Below are 25,306 nucleotides of genomic sequence, written 5' to 3'. Positions count from 1 at the left end.
CTCTGCCACATTTCTGTCTCTCCCTGCTGCATCGGTCTTTCCCAGGGCTGACCCTTTGCCGTACTTTATCCTTTCATCACTCCCGATGGGTCTGCCCCGTGCCCCGCCCCCCACTGACACTGGCAGACCCCGAGGGGCAAGGACTGATCTTGATTCCCAGCCGGGAGTGCTCTCCCAGTGCTCAGTACTGTGCTCTGTGCACAGAAAACATTCCATCGATGCCCTCTCCGCCCTGGCACTCTTGCATAGGCCTTTGGATAACGGGCCCAAAAGAGACCCAGAGTAGGACCCTCTCCCACCATCAAGCCCGGGGAACCCCACCCCAGCCTTACAGCCCTCATTTCCAGCCTTTGCCAGATACCCCCCAAACATAGAGATACCCCCCGACCCCAAAACACACAGACACTTCTCATCAGGGCCTGAGCGTGTCATGGTCTCTGTGCTAAACTCAGAAAAATCAATATGCACAGGTTGGATCCACCAAATTCGTTCCAACTCGAGCCTAGTAGCCACACAGCTGCTTCTTTGGCTCTCTCAGACAGACAGAGCCCAGTGGGGCAGGGAGCACGGGGAAGACCCATCGGGAGTGATGAAAGGATAAAGTACGGCAAAGGGTCAGCCCCGGGAAAGACCGATGCAGCAGGGAGAGACAGAAATGTGGCAGAGAGAGAGGCGCCACCGCCCATCCCCCCGTCAGCAGCAGAGGGAGCAGAGGGAGGCTGCACCGTTGCCATGGGCACTATTGTTGAAGGAGGAGCTTGGTGAGCTAGGGGCAGAGCTTGTCATGAATGGATGTGACATCACCTGATGGTGGGCCCTGAAATGTGGCTAAAGAGCCTGGGCCTGGGTCTCAGAGGGCCTGGACTTTACTTTCAGCTCCCCCACTGGGATGCTGTGTGATCTTGGGTAAGTCACTTCATTACTCTAGACCTCAGCTCCCTCATCTGTAAAATGGGGATTAAGACTGTGAACCCCTTGTGAGACAGGGACTGTCTCCATTGTGATGATCTTGCATCTACCCCAGTGCTTGGAATAGTGCTTGGCATATAGAAAGTCCTTAATAGATACCATACTCACTATTGTTATTATGATTACTATCATTAACAAAAGTGGCTCGGGACCAGCAGCCCATTGGCTAGTGTGGCCTCAGGAGGGGTATCTCCTGGCTGGAGTTGGCATGGTGAATTTCCCCTTTCCTGTCTGGACCGTTCTTTCCACACTTCCTGTATGTCTCCTCTGTTCAGGAACCAGTTTGGACCAGAGCACTGAACTACCGTTATCACAGTCATCAAAATACTATCTTTCGAATTGGTAAGTACATACAAGGTGCCAAGCACTGCACTAAGACTGGGGGTAGATCCAAAAGGGCTCACTTGCTAAGGAGGAGGAAGGACAGATTTGAAATCTCTCTTTACAGTTGGGGAAGCTGAGCTACAGAGGAGTAAAGGAATTTATTCAAAGTTACAGAGTGTGAAAGAGAGAGAACGCAGATTAGAATCCAGGTCTCTTGATTCCCAGTTCTTTGTAATGTCCACTAGGCCAAACTACTACTGCTACTACTATTATTACTTCTACTACCATCACTATTATCACCAACTGCCACTAATATTACTACCAATACTACTACTCTTATTACCAGCATTCCTATTACCATTTTTACTCCTACTGCTACTTTTACAAATACTACTACTGATTTCACTGCTATTACTACTGCTGCTATTATTACTATTACTACTACTGTTAATTCTAATATGAGTCATTCAATCAATCAGTGGAATTTATGACTGATAACTATGGGCAGAGTGACCCATAACAAGCTTATGTAATAGAGGGGGAGACAGATATTCACATGAATGAATAAAGAATGTATGACATGTACTTTAAAGATATTTACATCAGTACTGTGGGACTGGGGGTGAAAAAAATTTCCAATGCCCTGAGGTCAGAGTTCTAAGTGCAGAGATGATGCAAAAGGGAGAAGGAGCAAGGGAAAAGAGAATTTAATCACAGAAGACATTTTGGATGAAATGTGACCTTAAAAAGGCTTGGAAGGTGAAGAGAGAGGTGGTCTGGTGTATATCAGTCTGTCAATCATACTTACTGAGTGCTTACTGTTTGCAGAGCACTGTACTAATTGCTTGGTAGAGTACTATTTAGCAATATAACAGACACATATCCTGCCCACAAAGAGTATACCGTCTAGAGCGACAGACAGATAATACAAATAAATGAACTACAGATATGGACAAAAGGGTTGTGGGGGAGATGAATAAAGGGAGCAAGTCAGGGTGATGCAGAAGAGAGTGGAAGAAAAGGAAATGAGGGCTTAGTCAGGCAGGCTTTTTGAAGGAGACGTGCCTTCAATAAAGCTTTGAAACCAGTCGAGAGTAATTGTCTGTTACCATTCATTCAATAGTATTTATTGAGCGCTTACTATGTGCAGAGCACTGTACTAAGCGCTTGGAATGTATAGATCAGCAACAGATAGAGACAGTCCCTGCCCTTTGACGGGCTTACAGTCTAATCGGGGGAGACAGGCAGAAAAGAACAATGGCAATAAATAGAGTCAAGGGGAAGAACATCTCATAAAAACAATGGCAAGTAAATAGAATCAGGGTGACGTACATCTCATTAAACAAAATAAATAGGGTGATGAAGATATATACAGTTGAGTGGACGAGTAAAATGCTGAGGGGGTGAGAAGGGAGAGGGGGAGGAGGAGAGGGAAAGGGGGGAGAAGAGGGTTTAGCTGTGGAGAGGTGAAGAGGGTGGTAGAGGAAGCAGAGGGAAAAAGGCCTCTTGGAGAAGGTGAGCTTTAAGTAGGGATTTGAAGAGGGGAAGAGAATTAGATTGTCAGAGGTGAGGAAGGAGGGCATTCCACGACCATAGAAGGACGTGGCCTAGGGATCGACAGTGGGATAAGCGAGACCGAGGGAAGGTGAGGAGGTGGGTGGCAGAGAAGCAGAGTGTGCGGGGTGGGCAGTAGAAAGAGAGAAGGGAGGAGAGGTAGGAAGGGGCAAGGTGATGGAGAACCTTGAAGCCTAGAGTGAGGAGTTTTTGTTTGAGTGGAGGTTGATAGGCAACCACTGGAGGTGTTTAAGAAGGGGAGTGACATGCCCAGAGCATTTCTGCAGGAAAATGAGCCGGGCAGCGGAGTGAAGAATAGACTGGAACGGAGCGAGAGAGGAGGAAGGGAGATCAGAGAGAAGGCTGACACAGTAGTCTAGCCAGGATATAACGAGAGCCTGTAGCAGTAAGGTAGCCGTTTGGGTGGAGAGGAAAGGGCAGATCTTGGCGATATTGTAAAGGTCTTGGCAGGTCTTGGTAACAGATCGGATGTGTGGGGTGAACGAGAGAGAAGAGTCAAAGATGACACCAAGGTTGTGGCCCTGAGAGACGGGAAGGATGGTCGTACCATCCACGGTGATAGAGAAGTCAGGAAAAAGACTGGTCTTGGGAGGGAAGATGAGGTGATCAGTTTTGCTCATGTTGAGTTTTAGGTGGTGGGCAGACATCCAGGTGGAGACGTCCTGGAGGCAGGTGGAGATGCGAGCCTGAAGGGAGGGGGAGAGGACAGGGGCAGAGATGTAGATCTGCATGTCATCTGCGTAGAGATGGTAGTCAAAGCCATGAGAGCGGATGAGTTCACCAAGGGAGTGAGTGTAAATGGAGCACAGAAGAGGGCTAAGAACTGACCCTTGAAGAACTCCAACAGTTAAAGGCTGGGAAGGGGAGGAGGCACCTGCGAAGGAGACCAAGAATGATCGGCCAGAGATATAAGAGGAGAACCAGGAGAGGACGGAATCCGTGAAGCCGAGGTGAGATAAGGTGTGGAGGAGGAGGGGATGGTCGACAGTGTCAAAGGCACCTGAGAGGTCAAGGAGGATTAGAATGGAGTAGGAGTCATTGGATATGGCAAGAAGGAGGTCATGGGTGACCTTAGAGAGAGCAGTCTCGGTAGAGTGGAAGGGACGGAAGCCAGATTGGAAGGGGTCCAGGAGAGAATGGGAGTTGAGGAATTCTAAGCATCGAGTGTAGACGACTCGTTCTAGGATTTTGGAAAGGAAGGGTAGTAGGGAGATAGGGTGATAACTGGAAGGGGAAGTGGGGTAGAGAGAGGGTTTTTTTAGGATGGGGGAGACATGAGTATGTTTGAAGGCAGAGGGGAAGGAGTCATTGGAAATTGATTGGTTAAAGGATGAGGAGGAAGTGTGTTCCAGCCGAGATGCAGGACAAGGAGAGAGGTCAATGGTGAGGTAGATGAGCTCGAGGTACAGTGAGAAAGTTGTTGATAGAGGAGTGAAGTGTGCAGGCTGTGTTGTAGTAGAAGAGCAGTGAGGTGAGGTAGGCAGGGGCAAGGTGATGAAGGGCTTTAAAGCCAATGGTGAAGAATTTTTGTTTGATGCAAAGGTGGATCGGTAACCACTAGAGTTTCTATGGGAGTGGGGAAACATGGCCTGAACGCTTTTTGTGGAAAAATGTTGTGGGCAGCAGAATGAAGTATGACTGTAATCAGGGAGGTCAGCAAGAAAGCTCATAAGGTAAACAAGGTGGAATAGGATGAGTGATTGTATTTACTTGGTAGCATTTTGGATGGAGAGGAAAGGGCAGATTTTAGCTATGTCATGGATGTCGAACTGACAGGATTCCATAATGGATTGAAAATGTGTGTCAAATGAGAGAAAGAAGTCTCATCCCTGTCTCTGAGAGTGAGACAGGAAGGATTTTGGTGTCATCTTGAGTAAAAGGAAGGTTGGGGAGGAGGACAGGGTTTAGTTTTTTGACATGGTAAGTTTGAGATGACGGGAGGACATCCGGTGAAGTTGTCTTGAAAACAGGAGGACATAGGCTGCAAAGAGGGAGAAAGATCAGGGTTGGGGAGGGAGATTTGAGAATCATTCACATAGAGGTGGCAGTTGAAGCCAGGTGAGCAAATGAATTCTCCAAGGGAGTAGGTATAGAGAGAGAATGAAAGGGGACCCAGAACTGAACTATGATGGCCCTTCACAGTTAGGGGAGGAGAGGCAGAGGAGGAGCCTGTGAAAAAGATTGAGAGTGGCCAGAGAGATAAGAGAAGATGACAGTGTCAGTGAAGCAGAGGTTGGATAATATTTCCAGGAGAAGGGGGTGGTCGACAGTGTTGAAGACAGCTGAGAAGTCAAGCAAGATTAGGATGGAGTAGAGGCCAGCGGATTTGGCAACGAGGAGATCACTGGTGACCTGCCCTTCCCACAGCGGTGCTGTGTCCTGTCCCTCCCATCTTCCCTTGTTCCTCCTCTCTGTGAACCAAAAGGATGGGGATGCAGATAGACTCACCCCTCTAGAAGCCACGGTGCAGCATTATGTGTCTCGGGCACTTCCTAGCCACCAGACATGAGACACAAGCTGACTTCCCGGCATAGCATCTTTTCTACTGACTGGCAGATGTCAATCCGAGGATGCATCCCACTAGCGGATCATAAACCAACCCCTTCACTAAGGGGAGGCAGATCAAATAGGGCTGCACAGTCACATGTGCTATCCAAACAATCCACTCTTAATCAAACACCTCGCTGATCCCCAGCCCAGTCACCCACTGGCTATTCATTCATTCATTCATTCATTCATTCATTCATTCATTCCAATCACATTTTCTGAGCGCTTACAGTATGTAGAGTACTGTACAAAACTACTGGGAGAGTACAATATAACAATAAGCGGACACATTCCCTACCCACAAGAGGTCATCAACTGTTGAATTCCCACTTTACGGATGAGGAAGCTGAGTTTCAGAGATGTTAAATTCTGTATTTGAGATCACACAGCAGACAAGGGTGAGTGAGGCAATTAGAATCCAGGTGTCTGGACATCAAGCTTTGTGCACTCTCCAATAGGTCATGGTGCTTCTCTTCCAATACTACCACTAGAAAGCAATTAATAAATCAATCAATGGTACTTACTGAGTGCTTACTGGGTGGAGTAGTGCTTGGCAGAGTCCAGTACAGACTTGGTAGACATTTTCCCTGCACACAGCAAGCTTACAGTCTAGAGGGGGAGACGGGCACTAGTATAAATACATAAATTACGAATATGGATATAAGTTCTGTGGAGCAAAGGATAGGGTGAATATGAAGCATTCAAATTGTACAAAGATAACTGTGTGACACAGAAGGGAGAGAGCTTAATTAGGGAAGGCCTCCTGGAGGAGCGTAACTTCAGTAATGCTTTGAAAGTGAATGGTATTCTGGAGAGACACAGAAAAACAGTAAGAAAGCAAAAAGAGTAAGGGCTATTTGCCTCTCCAAGACTAGGTTAATTTTCGAGAATGTCTGAAGTGTACAATCTTCCTTGTATATCATCAGATTATTTTGACTCTCTTCCTCTGAAGAATGTCATCTCATTATCACACCTAACCTAAGCATTATTGTGAGACAGCTAGAGGAAGATGGATTTTATCTTCAAAACCATGTTAAAGCCTATTCATAATATAAAATAACTGAAGATAGCTGACAAGTATCTACCTCACTCTTCAGTCCCCTGCAGCTTCAACCAATGAATATAGATATATAGTCTATATATTCTCTCTCTCTCTCTCTATATATATACATAGAATGGCACCATGTAAGCGCTTAAAAATTACATACAAATAATGAAACTTTTCTTTTTTTAAAAGAAAGGAAGGTAGTCTTACCCCACTTCAAAAAATCAAGACTATCCAGATCCTGTTTTCTTACACCCAAAATAAAGTTCTAGGAATCCAAAAGTGTCCAAAAGTTTATACCTCGGACCACACCCCAGAAAAAAAAACAGAAAAGTGTCATCTCTATTTTGGGAGAAATACTTTTATCAGTTCTATGGTTTATCCAGACTGTGCTGCTACTTCATATAATTTTGGACGGGCATCAAAGTGGTATGTGGACCTCCCCTTTATGAACAGAACTCAGTTGTGCTCAAGAGAAACCTCTCCCAATTCTGCTCAGAATATGGCAGGGGAAGAAGCCTATTTCTTCTACCATTCATTCAATCAATCAGTTACATTTATCACATGCTTACTATGCAGAGAACTGTATGAAGCACCTTGGAATGTACAGTATGAGAGACTTGGGAGATGTGATCCCTGCCCACAGGAGCTTACCATCTATTGTGTGCAGATCACTATACTGAGTGCTTGGGAGGGATTTCTCTGCCTCTCTGCAGCCTTACATTTCCTCCTGCCTTCAAGACATCTCTATGTAGGTGTAGACCTGTCACTTCAAGCTTAACATGGCCAAAACATAACTCCTTATCTTCCAACCCAAACCCTGTCCTCCTCGTCACTTCCCTATCACTGTAGATGGCACCATCACTCCTCCTGTCTCACAAGACCTTCGCCTTGGCGATATCCTTGGCTCATCTCTCTCATCCAATCCACATATTCAATCCATCACTAAATCCTGTCAGTCCCATCTTCACAACATTGCTAAAATCAGCCTTTTCCTTTCCATCCAAACTGCCATCTCATTAATGCAATCAATCATCCTATCCTGCCTGGATTACTGTATCAACCTCTTTATTGACCTCCCAGCCTCCTGTCTCTCCAGTCTCTACTTCACTCTGCTGCAGGGATCATTTTTCTATAAAACAGTTAAGTGTATATCTCCCCACTTCTCAAGTCCCTCCAGTGGTTTCCTGACCCCTCCCCCCCGCCAGCCCCCATCCCACATCCAGCAGTAACTTCTCACCCTCAGATGTACAGCTCCCTCCCTCCTTCCTCACCTGGCTGCTCTCTGCCTGCAACCCAGTCCGCATACTCTGCTCCTCTAATGCCAACCTACTCACTGCACCTCCATCACTTCTATCTCGCCAATGACTTCTCCCAAGTCCCATTTCTGCACTGGAATGCCCTCCCTCTTCATAACCAACAGGTGATCACTCTCCCCACCTTCAAAGACGTACTGAAGGCCATCGTCCAAGAGGGCTTTCCCTGACTAAGTCTTCATTTGTTCTTCTCCCAATCCCTTCTGTGTCTCCCTGATTTACTCCTTTCCTTCACCCATCTCTTAGCCCCACAGCACTTGTGACCACGTTTGTCATTATATTAATGTCTGTCTCTCGCTCTACACTGTAAGGCCGGGAATGTGTCTACCAACTCTGTTACACTGTTATATCTTCCTTCCCCAACCATTTGGTACAGTGCTTTGCACATAATAAGCGTCCAATAAATAGGACTGATGTATTGATTCATTGATCGATTTGAGTATCATTTGCATTATTGATTGAAAGTAATCCACTTGTTGGAGGGATCACAGGTTTCTTTGGGTTTCTTCTTAAATCCCTCTGGGATTTAAACTCCATCCCTGGGCAGACAAAACTGGAATCATCAGCGGCAAAATGAAGTCACCCACAATGCCCACCTCCATCTTTATTTCAGAGTTTAGGGCATCGGTCTACATTGTGAATTTTGACCCTTCAAGGATTCCATTTAGAATGGCTTCTGATCTAGTGGATAGAATCCGGGCTGGGAGTCAGAGACCTGGGTTCCAATCCTGCCTCTGCCAACTCTGCTGTATGATCTTGGGAGAGTCAATTAACTTTTCTGGGACTTAGTTCCCTCATCTGCAAAATGGTGATTCAATACCTATTCTCCCTCCTCCTTAGACTATGAGCCTTACGTGGGACCTGATGATCTAGCTCCCCAGAGTCCAATTCAATGCTTGGCATGTGACGAATCCAAAAAAATCAAGTTGCAGCAACAACAGCACAAGAGGTTTTTTTTAATTGCAATGTATAATAAAGATCTGTATGAGTGAGGAACAGGCATAGTCTGTTGCGTCAAAGGGGCTCAACTCATCCCAGGAATGTGAAGAGGTAGCTAGCGATAGTCTCTGGTGGGCATGGTGTTCCTTCACCCCAACAACAGACCCCAAATAAGGGTGGCTCCACACTTTCTTACCTGACCACAGGATGTGGTTTGGAATTGACAAGAGGGGAAGTTTGCAGCTGAAGCATGATTTAGGAAAAACATGGTAGATAAATCCAAAATGGGGAATGAAAGCAAAGTGGAGTAAGGCAGATTAAGAGCAGTTTCACACTGGTGAATAGAAAAAGATCCCTTTGCTAGTCGTGGTGCAGTGAAGAACAATTCAGAAGGGTATAGGGGAAGCTTGAAGAATGTCTTCATCTTTCCAGACCACTTTCACGTTGACCACTTAATTTTTGTCCTAAAAAGAGCCCTGGGAATAATTGGGAGAAACAGAAGGTGGGCCTCCTCAGTGATCTTCCTGCCTCCGTTTTCTTCCCACTCCAGGACGGTCTTCAGTCTGCTTCCCAGATAATTTTTCCTACAATTTGGGCTTAATGTACAAAGACCACAGCACCAAACACCTCTAAACCCCTGATTCCCCCATCCTCTCTAAATCCTTCCGATACCCAACCCTTAACCTCTGACAGGGCAGGTCTTCACGTCACCATGAAACCCTCTTACACAGAGAGAGGGGTCAAGTCCCGATTTCCTCCCCTCTTCATGCAGCTGCATTGCCAAACTACTACCATCACATCCTGCCCTGGTGTTTGCCATGGAGCAGATCAACAAAGACCCCAGCCTCCTACCCCAGTGTTTCCCTGGATTCCACATCTCTGATAATTTATTCCTGGAGAGGCTGGCCGTGGAGCAGTCTCTGATCCTGCTCTCGGGTGCGGGTTGGACAGTTTCCCAATTACAACTGCGAGGGGTGGTGCAAGCTGGTGGCCGTCATTGGCGGGGTCAAGAACCTCCTTGTCCATTGCCAGGGCCAATATCCTTGGATTCCAACAAGCTCCCCCAGGTAAGAGACCTCAGAGCTCAATCCTAATTAGTGTCCTTAAAGACTCTCTGTGGCAGGAGAAGGTGACCAAGCACTTAACCTCCATTTCTGCTTCTTCCAGGATTCATATCCCTCAATTTCTTTCCACACACCTGGATGTGGACAATCACTTCTGGGATTTCTGAAACTTTCTGCAGGTTCCCAGAGTCGTGGTTCTGGCCCGCCATTTCTTCATCTGGAAATCTCCTCCGATATCAATGTGTTTCTTACATTAGTGTATGTCTTCCTGCCTTTCCACTGCTTCTTTGGTTCCAAATTCTCCTGGGTGACTATGCCATTGTGAAATATTGGTGTGGTTCTGGGACAGGGACAAATTGAAGAGGGAGAGGCTGGAAATCGTAGCAGTGGACTGCCTTATCCTCACTAGCTGCTTTCCTGTATCCAGTGGGGCAGCTTTTGAGCATCCCGGTGGGGAAGGAACAACACCAAGAAAGAAAATGATTTAGAGAGAGAAGAGAGTGGGGGTGGAAGCAGATTTCCATGAGAATGGTGAGATTATGCACTGAGGAAAGGTGAGAATATGCCTGGCCTTTAGGTAGCATTGTGTCTTCTTTCCTGGGAATTATGTTGGCAAAGGACTCTAGGTAATTTCCAAGACTGCATGTCCATTTTCTAATGCCTTAGTCATTTTATTCCGCAAGATTGCAAATTACGGGATGAACTTTCATATCACTTCATCAATCATTGAACGCATAAACTAATAAAGACGAATACATGCTGGAAATCCCCATATTCGGATCCCATTTCCTCCTCATCTCCAATCCAGCTCACCCAGACCTCCCCCAGCCTAAATTTCCTTCTTTAGGGAGTACGGAAACCGAATGTGGGAGTTGGGAAATCTGGGGACCGTCACTCTCTGGATTGTCCTTACTCCAGTTGCCTCCCCATCCAATTTTAAAGACCTCCAGAAGACTCCCAACCTACATCTGTCAGAAGAGACTCAGTTCACAGGAGTAGAGACCGTCTAAGGGGCGCAGTGGGTCTCATTGTGCGTTGATAATAATAATAATAATAACAGTAATAATGATGGTATTTGTTAAGCGCTTACTATGTGCAGAGCTCTATTCTAAGCGCTGGGGCAGATACAGGGTCATCAGATTGTTCCACATGAGGCTCATAGTCTTAATCCCCATTTTACAGATGAGGGAACTGAGGCACAGATAAGTGAAGTGACTTGCCCACAGTCACACAGCTGACAAGTGGCAGAGTCGAGATTAGAACCCATGACCTCTGACTCCAAAGCCCGGGCTCTTTCCGCTGAGCCACGCAAAGGAGTCATTCTTGACAATCCTTTCTCTTAAAAAGATTGATTTGAGGTCTACTTCATCGCTCCTGCTCCATGGGGACGGTGAGACAGGCAGAAACAGATGACGAAGGAGGAATTTATGCAAGGGTCAGGGAAGTCACCCACCTACCCTCATATCAAATTCAGACCTCCTTTTGGGATGGGGGAAGGGTGAGGGGGTGTAGAGGGGCTGGGAGAGTCTGTGGGATGTACCACAGCCTGTTTCAATGAGTAAAGGGCAGAGTAAAGAGGCAGGGTGGAATAATGGAAAGAACCTGGGTTTGACCCCCACCCCTCTTAGACCTGGAAGAGAGACATTGTTGGGGCTAAGGGGTTGGGGCTCACCTAGACCTTGAGTTCCCTGTCCCTTACCCACCCCTAAAAGACTTGGGAGTTGGTTTGCCAACATGACAGCCCAGCTCTAGTTGGGGTGATTACTTATCGAGTAAGCACACCCACACCAGAGGCAGAGGGAAGAGGGAGGAGTGGCACCCCTTCCCCCTTATGGAAAACCTGGGATTGGCCGTTGGCTGGTCCGTTTGAGAGGGGCTGTCACTCTGCTGCCTGGATCATTTTATAGGAAAACATGCAAATCATGTTTCCCCACGCCTCAAGAACTACCAATGATTGCCCATCCCCTCATCAAAGTGAAACTCTTCACCATCAGGTTTAAAACCGTCCATTAGCTTTCTCCCTCCTATCCTATCTCACTGGCCTCCTATTCATTTATTCATTCAGTTGTACTTACTGAGTGCTTTCTATGTCCAAAACACTGTACTAAGCACTTGGAAGAGTAATGTGTAACCACAAATAAACATATTCCCTGCCCACAACGAGCTTAGAGTCTAGAGGAGGAGACAGACATTAATATAAATAAATTACTAATATGAATATAAGAGTTGTGGAGCTGGGAAGGAGGAAGAATAAAGGGACACAACTCAGAGCAACTCAGAAGGGAGTAGGAGACGAAGAAAGGAGGGCTTAGTCAGGGAAGGCCTCTTGGACAAAATGTACTTTCAATATGGCTTTAAAGGGGGGAAGTAAACATAAAATATGGAGGTACAGTGAGCATATTGACATTAGAGGAGCAGAGTGTGCGGGCTGGGCTGAAGTAAGAGAGCAGCATGGTGATGTAGAAAGGGGCAAACAGATGCAAGGCTTAAAAGCCAATGGTGAGGATTTTCTCTTTGATGTAACGGTGGATGGGCACCACTGGAGTTTCTTGAGGAGTTGGGACAACATGGCATGAAAGTATTTGTAGAAAAAAAAGATCTACCCCAGTGCCGTCACATAGGCCTGGGAGTCAGAGTACCTGGGGTCTAATCCTGGCTCTGCCATGTTTCTGTTGTGTGACGTTGGGGAAGTTATTTCACTTTTCTATGCCTCAATTACCTCATCGGTACAGTGAGGATTAAGACAGTGAGCCCCAAGTTGGACAGGGACTGTGTCCAACGTATAAATTTTCATCTCTCCCAGCTCTTAAAAAAAACCCACAAACTTGTGGTGTTTGTTACTATGTGCTAGGCAGTGTACTAAGTCCTGGAGTAGATACAAGAAAATTGGGCTCAACGCAGTCCCTATCCCATATGGGGTTCACACTCTCAATCTCCATTTTACAGATGAGGGAACTGAGGCAGAGAGAGAAGTGACTTGCCCAAGGTCACACAGCAGACGAGTAGCAGAGTTGGGATTAGAACCCAGCTCCTTCTGACACCCCAAGCCTGTGCTCTATACATTAGGCCTTGCTGCTTCTCTAAGCCATTCTGCTTTTCTTAATAAAGTTCCTGCTTAATAAAGTGCCTGGCATATAGTAATCACTAAAGAAATACAATTAAAAAAAGCTTCTCTGTCCCTCAGGTTCCTCAGTTCCTCATCTACCAAACTGGGTTTAAATTACTGCCCCCTCCCCCACCGAGATTAGACTATAAACCCCATGTTGGACCAGGACTGTGTATGACTTGATGCTTTTGTATCTACCCACCGATTACTGAAAAGCTTGTCAATCTATCAGTGATCAGTGCAGTTACTACTGTGTGCAGGGCACTGTTCTAAGCCCCTGGGAGAGTCCAATAAGATGAAGTTGATAGACATTTTCCCTTCCCAAGACAAGCTCACTGTCTACAGGGGGCAACAGACATCAGTATAAATAATTACAGACGTGGACCTAGGTGCTGGGTTGAGAGGGAGTATCATTCCTAACCCTATTCTGAGGCTCAGAAGGATGTCATTGAGGTCCATGACTTGTGCATAACCTGTAAAAAAAACCAAAAAACCAACACCTCTATTGAATAGAGGTTTTTTAAATTTTATATTATGTAATTTTAATGGAATTTGTTAAGCACTCACTGTATGCCAGGGACTGTACCAAACACTGGGGTAAACACAAGCTAATCAGGTAAACCCGTTTTTTGTCCCACATGGGGCTCACAGTCTTAATCCTTACTTTACAAATAAAGCAACTAAGAGAAGTGAAGTGACTTTCCCCAACACAGCAGACAAGAACTGGGACTAGAATCAATCAATCGATCAATCAATGATATTTGTTGAGCGCTTACTATGGCAGAGCACTGTACTAAGCATTTGGGAGAATACAATACAACAGAATGTAGCATACATATTCCCTGTCCATAACGCACTGACAGTCTAGAGGGGAAGACAGTCACTAATGTGAAAAAATAAGTAAATTATGATATCTAATTTAAAGTTTTGGACATCAGTGCTGTGAGGTTGAAGGAAGGATGAATATTAATATCTATTTCCCCTTCTAGACTGTAAGCTCGTTGTGGGCAGGAAATATTCCTGTTTATTGTTGTACTGTACTCTCCCCAGCACTTTGTACAGTGCTCTGCACACAATAAGCACTCTCAATACAACTGACTGATTGACTGACACAGAAAGAAGAATCAGCACCTTCTGACTCCCAGGCCCGGGTTCTATCCATGAGGCTGCAAGACTTCTCTACTGTTTGAATTTTATGTAACTCACGGTAATGTTTGAATTTTGGTCCCCTGAACCCTTTCCTAAGTTGAAAACCCAGCGATGCCACTGTACACCTGGTCTACATAAACAGAGCTCTGCTCATTTTTGAGGACCCCAAGTCAGGCAATAGTGTCCCCCTACCCCAAAAGCCCCACCCCCTGACTAACCAGGGACACCGATCACAGTCCAGGTTGCCCTGCTTATAATGAAACTAATAAAAACAACAACAATAATGATAATAATCATAATGACAATAATAATGATAATTGTGCCATTCGTTAAGTGCTTACTATGTACCAGGCACTTTTCTAAACGCTGGGGTAGTTCAAGGTAGTCAGGAAAAACTAATCCATGGGACCCCTCCCTCCCAAGCTGAGGCAGCCACGTAGCCCTGATACCCTCCAAATGATGCCCCCTGCCAAAAACGCCACCAGTGGTGACATCAAAACATGGACAGTCATACACTTTTTTAAATCAAAATCCTCTCCTCCAGCTCTCTCCTGGACCCCTCCAAAGTGGCTTCTGTCCCCTCCACCCCACTGAAATCATCCTCTCATAGGTCACCAATGACCTCCTTCCTGCCAAATCCAACAGCACGAAGTCCATCCTAACCCTCCTCAACCTCTCAGCTGTCTTTGACCCTGTCGACCATCCCCTTCTCCTCAACACATTATCCAACCTTGGCTTCACTGACTCCGTCCTCTCCTGGTTCTCCTCTTATTTCTCTAAGGCCATTCATTCTCAATCTCCTTATCGGGCATCACCACCCCCTCCCATCCCCTAACTCTAGGGGTCCCTCAAGGATTGGTTATTGGTCCCCTTCTATTCTCCATCTACATTCACTCCCTTGCTGAACTCATTCAGTCCCAAGGCTTCAACTATCATCTCTACGAGAATGGTACCCAAATCTCTACCTCTTCCCCTGTTCTCTTTCCTTCCCTCCAGGCTCGCATCTCCTCCTGCCTTCAGGATATCTCTCCTTGGATGTTCTCCAGCTACCTAAAACTCAACATATAAAAGACAGAGCTCCTTATCTTCCCCCCAAAACTCTGACATTTCCCTGATGTTCCTGCCACTGTGGCTGTCACTACCATCCTTCGCATCTCACAAGCCCCTAACCTTGGTGTCATCCTTGACTCTGCTCTCTCATTCACATCACACATCCAATCTGTCAACAAAGGCTGCCGGTCTCACCTTCACAACATCGCCAAGATTCTCCTTTTCTTCTCCATCCAAATCACTACCACGTTAGAACAATCACTCATCCTATCCTTCTGGATTACTGCATCAGCCTCCTTTCTGACCTCCCATCCTTCTGTCTCTTTCAACTTCAGTCCATACTTCACTCTACTGCTTGGATTATCTTTCTACAGAAACGTTCTGGGCATGTCACTCCTGTCCTCAAAAATCGCCAGTGGTTGCCTATCAACCCCTGTATCAAGCAAAAACTCCTCACTGTTGGCTTTAAAGTTCTCCATCACCTTGCCCCTTTCCACCTCATCTCCCTTCTCTCCTTCTACATCCTAGCCTGCACACTCAGCTCCTCTGGTGCTAACCCTCTCACTGTGCCTCTTTCTTGCCGATACCACTGTCCACCCCTGGCCCATGTCCTACCTCTGGCCTGGAATGCCCTCCCTCCTCAACTTCTCCAATCACACTTTCCCCCTTCAAAGCCCTACTGAAGGCTAACCCCCTCCAAGAGGTCTTCCCAGACTAAGCCCCCCTTTTTCTCAGCTCCCCCTCCTCCCCCTTGCCCCAAGTCACTCCCTTTGCTCTACCTCCCTCCCTGCCCCAAAGCATATGTGTATATGTATATAATTCTATTCATTTATATTAAATCCTGTTTACTTGTTTTAGTGTGTATGTATCTATAATTCAATTTATTTCTTTGATGCTATTGATGCCTGTTTACTTGTTTTGATGTCTGTCTCCCCCCTTCTAGACTGTAAGCCCGTTGTGGACAGGGATTGTCTCTCATTATTGCTGAATTGTACTTTCCAAGTGCTTCGTATAGTGCTATGCACACAGTAAGCATTCAATAAATACTATTGAATGAATGAATGAATCCTTTGATCGGCATGGGAGCAGCTTGGATGAAGAGGAAAGTGCAGATTTTTAGTAATGTTGTGAAGGTTGAATTGACAGGATTTAGTGACAGATTGAATATGTAGGTTGACTGGCAGAGATGAGGTGAGGATATCACCAAGGTTACAGGCTCGTGAAACAAGGAGAATGGTGATGCTAATGTGGCAGGAAAATCGGTGGGAGATCAGGGTTTGGATCAGAAGATGAGGAATTCTGGTTTGGCAGTGCTCATCTTGAGGAGTCAGTTGGAAATCCAGATAGAGAAGTCAGGAAGGCAGGAAGAAATGAGAGATTGCAGAGAAAGAGGGAGGCCAGTGCTGGAGAGAGAGATTTGGGAATCATCTCCGTGGACAAAGGAATTGAAGGCATGATAGTGAATGAGTTCTCCAAGGGAGTGGGTGTGGAAGTAGAATGGAAGGGGACCCTGAACTGAGTCTTAAGGGGCCCCCACTTTTAGCGGGCGGGAGGCTGAGGAGGAGTCTACGAAAGAGACTGAGAATGAGCAGACAGAGAAATAGGGTAGAACCAGGAGAGGACAGCGTCCATGAAATCAAGGTTGAATAATGATTCCAAGAGAAGGAGGTGGTACTCAGTGTTAAACGCAGTTGAGGGGTTGAGGAGGATTTGGATGGAGTAGAAGTCAGAGGACTTGGCAAAAAGGAGATTCTTGGTGACTAGGTATGATGTCCCTAAAATCTCCCCTGCTCCTCCCTGTCCCTTGCTTCTCTTGCCCCTTATTCAACTCTCCCATATTTCCCAGCAGTATCTCAAAATGTAATCTCCCATCTCCTCTCAAAATCTAACTCCTCCATCTGAGCCTTACCCCATCCCTTAGCAGCCTTTCAAAAAACTTACCCCCTCCCTTCTCCCCTCCCTGACCACCATCTTCAGCTGTTTGCTCTCCAATGGCTTCTCCCCCACTGCTTTCAAACATGCTGGTGTCTTCCCTATCCTAAAAAAGCCTCAGGTCTCCCTCCAGTTATCACTGCATCTCCCTCCTACCATTCCTTTCCAAACTCCTTGAGCATATTGTCTACACACGCAGTCTCAATTTTCTCTCCTCCAATTCTCTATTTGGTCCCCTCTAATCTGGCTCCTTCCCCCTTCACTCGACAGAAACCACCCTCTCAAAGGTCTCCAGTGATCTCTGATTTGCCAAATCCAATAGCTTCTACTCCATCCTAATCCCCCTCAACCTCTCAGCTGCCTTTAACACTGGAAACAATATCCTGCTGCCTTTACAATAAGCTTTACAATAAGCTGCCTTTTCCTGGTTCCCCTTTCATCTCTTCGGCCACTTATTTCCATTCATTCCTGGGAGTTGCTGCATTCTCTGACTTCACTTCCTCTCTTCCAATTCCTTCCTTGGCAGCCTCCAATCTGGCTTCTGCACCCTTCATTCCACAGCAACTTCTTTCTCTCAAGTCACCAACGTTCTTCTTGCCAAATCCAATAGCTTCTACTTCATTCTGATCCTCCTTGAACTCTCAGCAGACTTCGGCACTGTGGACCTCCCGCTTCTTCTAGAAGTATCATGAAATCAATAATCCCTACGCACACTCTGACCAGGAGATACCCAAGGCCCCGTCCCTGGACGTACGAGTACTTAGCTGCTGAGCCCCATTGACTCTGGCCACATGTCTGGGCACAAGGTCAGGTGACACTCCACCCATTCCTGACAGGCTCCGCCCCCTTGAGAATATCTCCCCATGCCCTTCCTCCTTCCTTATCAAGCTGGTCTCTCAATAATGGTGTCCTTGGCGACAGAGTCCCCTCCCTAAGCCTCCCAGCCCCGCCGGCCCCTGTCCAGCTGAGAGAGCTGAACAGGAAGCTGTGTGGCTACTAGGCTCAAGTCGGGACCCATTTGGTTCGGGGAAAGCTACGTGAATTGACTTCTCAGCATCTAGCACAGATTTCGTGATCCAACCTGACCCTGGTGAGGAGAGTCTATAGGTTTGGGGGCGGTGGGTTCCCCTCAGAGTGGTTCTGTTAATGGGGACCACAAGGCCGGGCCGTGATCCCCGGGTTGGTGGGTTGGGGTAGGGTCTAGCTCTGGGCCTCTCCGGGGCCTGTTACCAAAAGGCCAGTGTCCCCTTTGCAGTACTGGCAGAGAGGGGAAGAATATTGATGGAGTGCTTCCTGTGGGCAAAGCATTGTACTGAGCACTAGCAGAGCACTGGCAGAGCACTCCCATTGGGGAATCAGGCCCAGTCCTCGCCTCTCGGGGTCTTCCGGTCTAACAGTGTCAGCGGGGGGAGGGGCCTGGGGCAGACCCTTCGGGAGCGATGAATTGATGAAGTAGGACACAGTGTTGGCCCCGGTGGGGACCGATACAACATGGGAAGAGAAAAAAGTGGCAGAGAGCGAGGGGCCACTTTCCGTCCCCACTGGTGGCAGGTTTTCCCACAGGTCATTTTCTTTCCAGAGCCACCATGGCAGAGCGGGCCTGGAAGGTCCGGAGCCAGCAGAGATTCTGTATGAGCCAGTGGTGAGTCCGAGGGGGAAGAAAGTGTCTCAGTTGGACAGGGATTGTGCCCATTGTGCTTCTAGTGCATCTAACTCTGTGCTCAGTACAGTGGTTGGCACATTGGCCACTTGTGAGCTGAATGACCTTGGGCAGGTCACTTTGCTTCTCTGGGCCTCTGTTACCTCTTCTGTAAAAGGAGGATCGAGACAGTGAGCTCCGTGTGGGTTATGGACTGAGTCTAACCTAATTGATTTGAATCTGCCCCAGTGCATAGTACCGGACCTGATATAAAGTAAGCACTTAATAAATAACATACAAAGAAAAAGAAGGGAAGAAAGGAGAATCCAAGTGCAGGGGGCCCGGCTTGCTTATCCTCCCCTTTAACCAATCCAGGGAGCTCTTTACTGAGTGCTTACTGAAAGATGTTGAGAAAACCTGAACCAGACCAAAACCACAGTGACTTCCTGGCCACAGTGACTTCAACCCTTGTTTTTCTTTTTCTTCTTTTTTAAGGCACTAGGAGGCATGCTGTCCATGTAGACCTCGGGACACCAGGCATACACTGTTCACATGCGCCTCGGCCCCTGATTGGGCCCGGCACCTGATCCGGCAGAGACCTTGGGGCAAGCTGAAAGGAGTTCGGGGAAGAGCCTAGCACAGAGATAAAGGTTTTGTTAGGTTTTAGCCATATAAGGAGAAATTCTCATATAGTTTAGCCGATTGGGTTGCGACTTGCACATGGGGGTGTGGTCGGTTGTAACATGGAATTACCATCTAATAAAAGTAAACTGGGAGGGATGGTTCGGGACTGTTCGTCACTCGTACCCCATCTGGGGTGAACGGGCGGGCAGCCACTTTCCTCCCTTTTCTGCTTTTTTGGCTCGCTCTCCTGAGTCCATTCATTTCTTCACCAAGGTTACAATTCCCTCGCATCTACGCCTCTCCCCACAAGAATCCCCAACAGCTTCTGCGATCATGAAGGGACCTTGTGCAAGGATTGGACAGACGTACTTAAGTGGATGGATGTACTAAAGATTCTTCGGAAAAGAGATATTTGCGAGCTCGTGACATTTGTAAGTATGAAAACACGCTTTTAGGGTCTATCTACCCCATTTCCTGGGGAATTTAAGGTACTATTTAAAGCGCCAGCGGGTTGAGCGGGTAAGCGTCATCCTCCCTTTATTTGGGGTAGGATTCTCTCTGTGCTGTTCCCACAGAGAGGGGATCCTCTGCGCCGTTCCTGCAGAGAGGGGACTTTTCTGATTAGGAGAAGGGGATCACTCTAGGAGTCATCCTAGAGAGCTCTGGGAGACTCCCAGATGGCTTTCCTGGTTGGGGAAAAGACTTCCCGGTACAGGGAAGGATGGGGTCATGTAATTTGAAACATGACTCCTGTTTTACAAAAGTCCTCCCATCTTGAGATCAAGGCCGCCTTCACATAAAAAAAAAAGGGGGATGACCAAAAAAAAAGATCCCAGCAATCATTATGGTTTTCACCTTACCTATTGGAACCCTTCGTCTGTATTCCATTACCCTATTTATTCATTACCCTATTTATTCATTACCCTATTTATTTTGTTAATGATATCACCTTGATTCTATTTATTTGCTATTGTTTTAATGAGATGTTCATCCCCTTGATTCTCTTTATTACTATTGTTCTTGTCTGTCCGTCTCCCCCGATTAGACTGTAAACCTGTCAAAGGGCAGGGACTGTCTCTATCTTTTACCGATTTGTACATTCCAAGCGCTTAGTACAGTACTCTGCACATAGTAAGCGCTCAATAAATACTATTGAATGAATAAATCTATTTTCACTGTACATTCCTCGTCTTCATTTTCATAACCTGCCAGTTATTTAATTTTTTTCATTGTATAGTAGATTTTAGGATTTTCTTTTTTAAAAAAACTGTCTTTTCAAGTTGGTATTTCTGTAAGATATTGTCTTTGTTCAATATATGTGTGTGTGTGTGTGTGTGTGCGCGTGTTTATGTATATATCTTTTTAAGTCATTTTTACATCACCCATCGTGAAACCAAGCCATACTGCTTTTAAGCCAGTGGGAAGGAGCAAATTTTATAATGTAACATTTTGGGGGTGGTAAACACATGCAAATGGCTTGCATGTGCTCTAGACTATTGAAAGGGAACCACAGTTATAGCAGAGAAATTTTTAGGGTTGTCTCAGAAGCTTGGAATGAAGGCAGGTGGACTGAGGAAGGAACTAGAAAGAGAAAAGAAGGTTGCTTTGTCTAAAATAGAAATGCCTGGTTTCTACCAGATAGAGAGCAAGTGCTAGAGAAACAAATAGGAGATACAGATTATGTTGTAGAAGGACTGAGCGGGAGGGAACCTTATATGCATTTGTTGCTCTTCAGCAGAAAAACTAAATGAGTTTTAAAAGCAACAATCAGATGCCTTGAAGAATTAGTAAAGATTGGTGGTGTTGATCATAGGAAAGTTTTAAGGCTTGTGAACCTCTTTCTGCAAAAATGTTACCTGGGTCACATGTAGGTCAAAAGTCACTTCTCTTACATCACACAATAAAGAATTACAAGACTTGTTACAAAACGGCTAGATGGAAACCTAAGCACTGATTCCTATCATTCCACCCAAGCCGATCTGGAACCCTCGATAGACCAATCAAATAACACCATGACTCCAGAGCCAAGATCACCTAAGCTTGTACTGATCCCTCCTCCGGATAAAGCCACCGTCAGCAGTGAGGTCCAAATCTAGCAGCTGCAAGAAATTTTGCAAGATGTTCGAATGAAGCTTGATCAATCTGAAGCAGAGAGGAGGCAGTTAAGAGGCCCAGCTCCAGCCTAGAGTCCCAGAATCACCTGGCTTGAATGGCTTAGAGGTTTCAGAAAATAACTCTGATCTGAACAAGATGATTAAAGAAACCCAAAGGAAAAGTGAGGAGGCCAGAGATGGGGTTTCAGCTCTACCAAAGCGGATGGAATCCGGGCCTCCTCTCGTACACAAGGAGGGCCATTCGAAAATGAATTGGGGGTGGCACAGGAAGAGATCGAGGGGCTAAAGCAAGAACTTCAGGATGTGTTAGAAGAAAGTGAAAGAAATAAGGAGAAAGTGTGAGAATTGGAGGAGAAATAGGAGGGAAGGAAAGGGACTTGGTTAAAGAAATGCCCGCGAAAGAGTACAAAAAGTACAAAGAAGTGCAAGAAGAAATCAGGAGGTTGCAAGACAACCTGAACAGTCAGGTGCCACAGAAATTGAGATGAAACTGGTGAGATGAAAGAAGCAATGAACAGAATGATAGATGAGCTCAATAAACAAGTGAGTGAGCTGTCTCAGCTCTACAAGGAAGCCCAAGCAGAGCTGGAGGATTACAGGAAGAGGAAGTGGCTAGAGGAGGTAATGAATGTCCAACCTCATCCATAAAGAGGAGCTCGAGTAACTGATGCAGGAGAACAACGCATCCAAAGTTAAAGTGGAAGAGGCATTGTCAGAAATGAAATCCCAGTACGTGAAGGGGTTCAATGAAGTGACACAGCTTAGGCTGCTGGTCGATGCCCAGATGCAAAACTCTGGGTACGTAACAGAGCACCTGCAGGTCATGACCGCACTCCAGAGTTTGGCGAAGGAAATGGAGGATAAGATAGCCACGTCTCACTCTTGGGGAGGCATGAAATTCTCCCTGGATATCTCATCCGGCTCCAAGAAGAGCTGAGGACCCTTCAGCGGGCCGCCTTCAGCTGCCAGACTGTGACCCTTGATTGCAACTTGCATCACTTCGAGGCTGGAGACTGGGTCTGGCTTAAATGGATGTCGAGAAAAACTGCCCTTGCCCCTGTATGGGATGGCCCCTTGCAGGTTCTATTGGTGACCTTTTCAGCAGTTTGTGTTGCAGAGCGTGCTTCGTGGAATCATTACTCACAAATGAAAATGGCAGTCGTGGACGAGTCACCACTACCGGACTGCCCTGACACCTCATTGCCAGGAGCTGTGCCCCCGCTTCACCTCCATCCATCTGGACTATTGCTCCCTGATCATTCGCTGAATCTGTCTCACTCATGGGGTTGTGGGTCCTCTGTTATCGCCTTTGTTTTACCCCTTCACTCCTTTTGGCTTTTGTTCTCTTTGTCCTATTCTGTAGTCTACGTGGGCTTGCCCAGCTTTCTTTTATATGTGAGATTCTGTCCCCTTTGGGCTATCTGTTTGGTGGCCTCGTCCTCGTTTTCTTTCTTTGTTGTTTTGGCCTCTTATGCTTGCACCCTTGCTCAGTCCCCATTTGCAATGGCCTGCTCTCCGGATGTTTCAACAGGAAGGGCCTCTGATCCTTTTACGTCTATTTTCTACCATGTGGTTTTGTTGGGCACCTCGGGTTCCCCCTTCTGAAATCACGGAGGGCAAACTCCTCCTGCAGGAGATTAGTGCCTTTGCCCGGGCCCAAAATTGGATCTCCAGTTTCCACCTCTCCAGGTCGAAAGTCCAAAACACACCACCTTCTCGAATGTATCCTGGGTGATTTTTTTCCCATGCGAGGCTGTCACAAACTTCACTCTCTGCAATGAGGCCCCCACTTATGGGAACCGGGTATGCTTTTCTCCACCTTGAGTTTATCCCTCAGGTTGATGGTGGAACTCGTCAGTGTGGGTTCCCCAAGTGGTCTATTGTTCTTCTACCTATAATGATTCCATTCTCTTAATCGATCCATTTGTCTCTCAGGCCCTCCTTTATGGTTGCTCCTGCCAAGGTTATGCTCACCATTTTGGTTGGGCCTTGGACTGGGTTGGGCCTACTTATGCACGGGATCGGGGAAACTGGAGGCCCTTTGGGACCTCATGAGCCTGATTGAGGATGTTGCCCCCCTAAATACTTCTGTGGCTAATTATTCAAAACTAACTGCCTGGTTTCATGTGAACCCCCCTATTTGTTGTGAGGCCCTTGGCATCACTGCTCTGGGTGGTTTGCTTTGGGGTTGCTCGGCACCCTGTGGTCTATCCTGCCAGCCATCTTTGCATCCAACCTTTCCTGTTCCCTTATTGTAGCGTCCCTTTGTCCTCCGCAGGTTTCTAATGTTTCCCTTATGGCGAACACATGGGCTCGCCAAGGGTATGTCCCCAAGCCAGGGCGGATCCATAGAAAATCATGGCTGAACATTCTCTGTTTTCTGGTGATTCCTGGAGTTCTATAGCCTGGGCGGAACACGCGTCTCATAATATCCCCTAGATGTTTGAGTCATTTTTGATTAATGATTTTGTTCATCATAATCTCAGAGTGATCTTTCACCTTACTGAGCAGGTCGAGTTATTGGCCAGTGCCTTGCGTGAGGGTCTGTGGTTGCTCCATTCCCAGACCTTGGCCACCTCGCACATGTCCCTGCAAGGTTCGACTGGTGGGGGATCAGATGCTGCTTCGCGAGAGGGGATTGTGCGCCTTCATTAATGTTACTAATGTTATGTTACTAATAACAAATGTTGTTTGACCATTCCTAACATCTCCGAACCTATCCAAGTCCAGCTAGAAGTCCTAGCAAATCTTGCCTAGGTTGATGGCGAACACGCGGGAAGAACTCTCCTTCCAGTGGTCAGTGATCTAATGGTTCGGAGACGGGCTGGGGAGCTGTCAGCTGTGTGACTGTGGGCAAGTTACTTAACTTCTCTGGGCCTCAGTTACCTCATCTGTAAAATGGGGATGAAGACTGTGAGCCCCATGTGGGACAACCTGATTCCCCTATGTCTACCCCAGCGCTTAGAACAGTGTTCTGCACATAGTAAGCGCTTAACAAATACCAACATTATTATTAATTTTATTTCACCTCTATCTCCAGCTAGGATCAAAGGGGGGATTGTTGAGAAAACCTGAACCAGGCCCTAACCACAGTCACTCCCGAGCCACAGTGACTTCAATCCTTTTCTTTTCTTTTTCTTCTTTTTTAAGGCGCTAGGCGGCACACTGTCCATGTAGACCTTGGGGCACCAGGTGTACACTGTTCACACGTACCTCAGATCCTGATTGGGCCTGGCACCTGATCCGGCAGAGTCCCTGGGGCAAGCTGAAGGGAGTGCAGGGAACAGCCTAGCACAGAGATAGAGGTTTTGTAAGGCTTTAGCCATAGAAGGAGAAATTCTCATATTGCTTCGTCGATTGGTCTGCGATTTACACGCAGGGGTGCAGTCGGGTGTAACGCAGAATTACCGTCTAATAAAAGTAAGAATGGGGGGACGGTTCAGGGCTGTTCGTCCCTCCTACCCCAACTGGGGTGAACAGGTGGGCAGCCACTTTCCTCCCTTTACTGTTCTTTGGCTCGCTCTCCTGAGTCCGTTCATTCCATCACCAAGGTTCTGATCCCCTCTCATTCACGCGGGAGAGTACGTCTCTCCCGGCAAGAATCCCCAACAGAGACCATTGTACCAAAGAGTTTTCCCGTCCCCCGGGGCACCTTCAGCTGACAGGGATCCTGGGGAGAGTCAGCCTGAGGGGAGAGTTAGGCCCAGCCGAAAGGATGACGAGGGGAGAGTCAGACGGGGGTGAGTCAGGTTGGGGAGGCTCAGAGGGCGGTCACAGGGGAACAGGCAGACAGGGAAGAGTCAGATACAGGGAGAATCCATCAAGTGGGGAATCAGAAGGGGGAAGATTGGACTGGAGAGAGTCAGGTGGGGGAGGGTCACACAGGGGGAAGGTCACACAGGGGGAGGGTCAC

General features: G+C 46.9%; 2 long non-coding RNA genes across 6 annotated transcripts; one reads left to right on the top strand and one right to left on the bottom strand.

The window, feature by feature from the left end:
• The first annotated feature begins 805 nt into the window (after positions 1-805).
• LOC103168277 lies at positions 806-21,345 on the top strand. Of its 4 annotated transcripts, XR_003763184.2 has the most exons (5): positions 806-906; positions 1,245-1,311; positions 19,151-19,305; positions 19,553-19,710; positions 21,254-21,345. It is a non-coding gene; the product is annotated as an uncharacterized LOC103168277 (long non-coding RNA). The 4 variants fall into 4 exon arrangements; XR_003763183.2 differs by lacking the exon at positions 21,254-21,345 and having other exon boundaries at positions 19,553-20,221; XR_005660643.1 differs by lacking the exons at positions 19,553-19,710; positions 21,254-21,345 and having other exon boundaries at positions 19,151-19,325.
• On the bottom strand, positions 18,996-25,306 carry LOC103165075. Of its 2 annotated transcripts, XR_003763182.1 has the most exons (3): positions 24,802-25,306; positions 24,607-24,681; positions 18,996-19,288 (listed from the first exon to the last, which is right to left on the bottom strand). It is a non-coding gene; the product is annotated as an uncharacterized LOC103165075 (long non-coding RNA). The 2 variants fall into 2 exon arrangements; XR_484430.2 differs by lacking the exon at positions 18,996-19,288 and having other exon boundaries at positions 24,395-24,681.

Source organism: Ornithorhynchus anatinus, chromosome 12 (assembly GCF_004115215.2).
Source record: "Ornithorhynchus anatinus isolate Pmale09 chromosome 12, mOrnAna1.pri.v4, whole genome shotgun sequence".
Lineage (NCBI taxonomy): Eukaryota > Metazoa > Chordata > Mammalia > Monotremata > Ornithorhynchidae > Ornithorhynchus > Ornithorhynchus anatinus.
The sequence above is the reverse complement of the archived record's forward strand: the minus strand, read 5'-3'. Positions and strand labels throughout refer to the sequence as shown.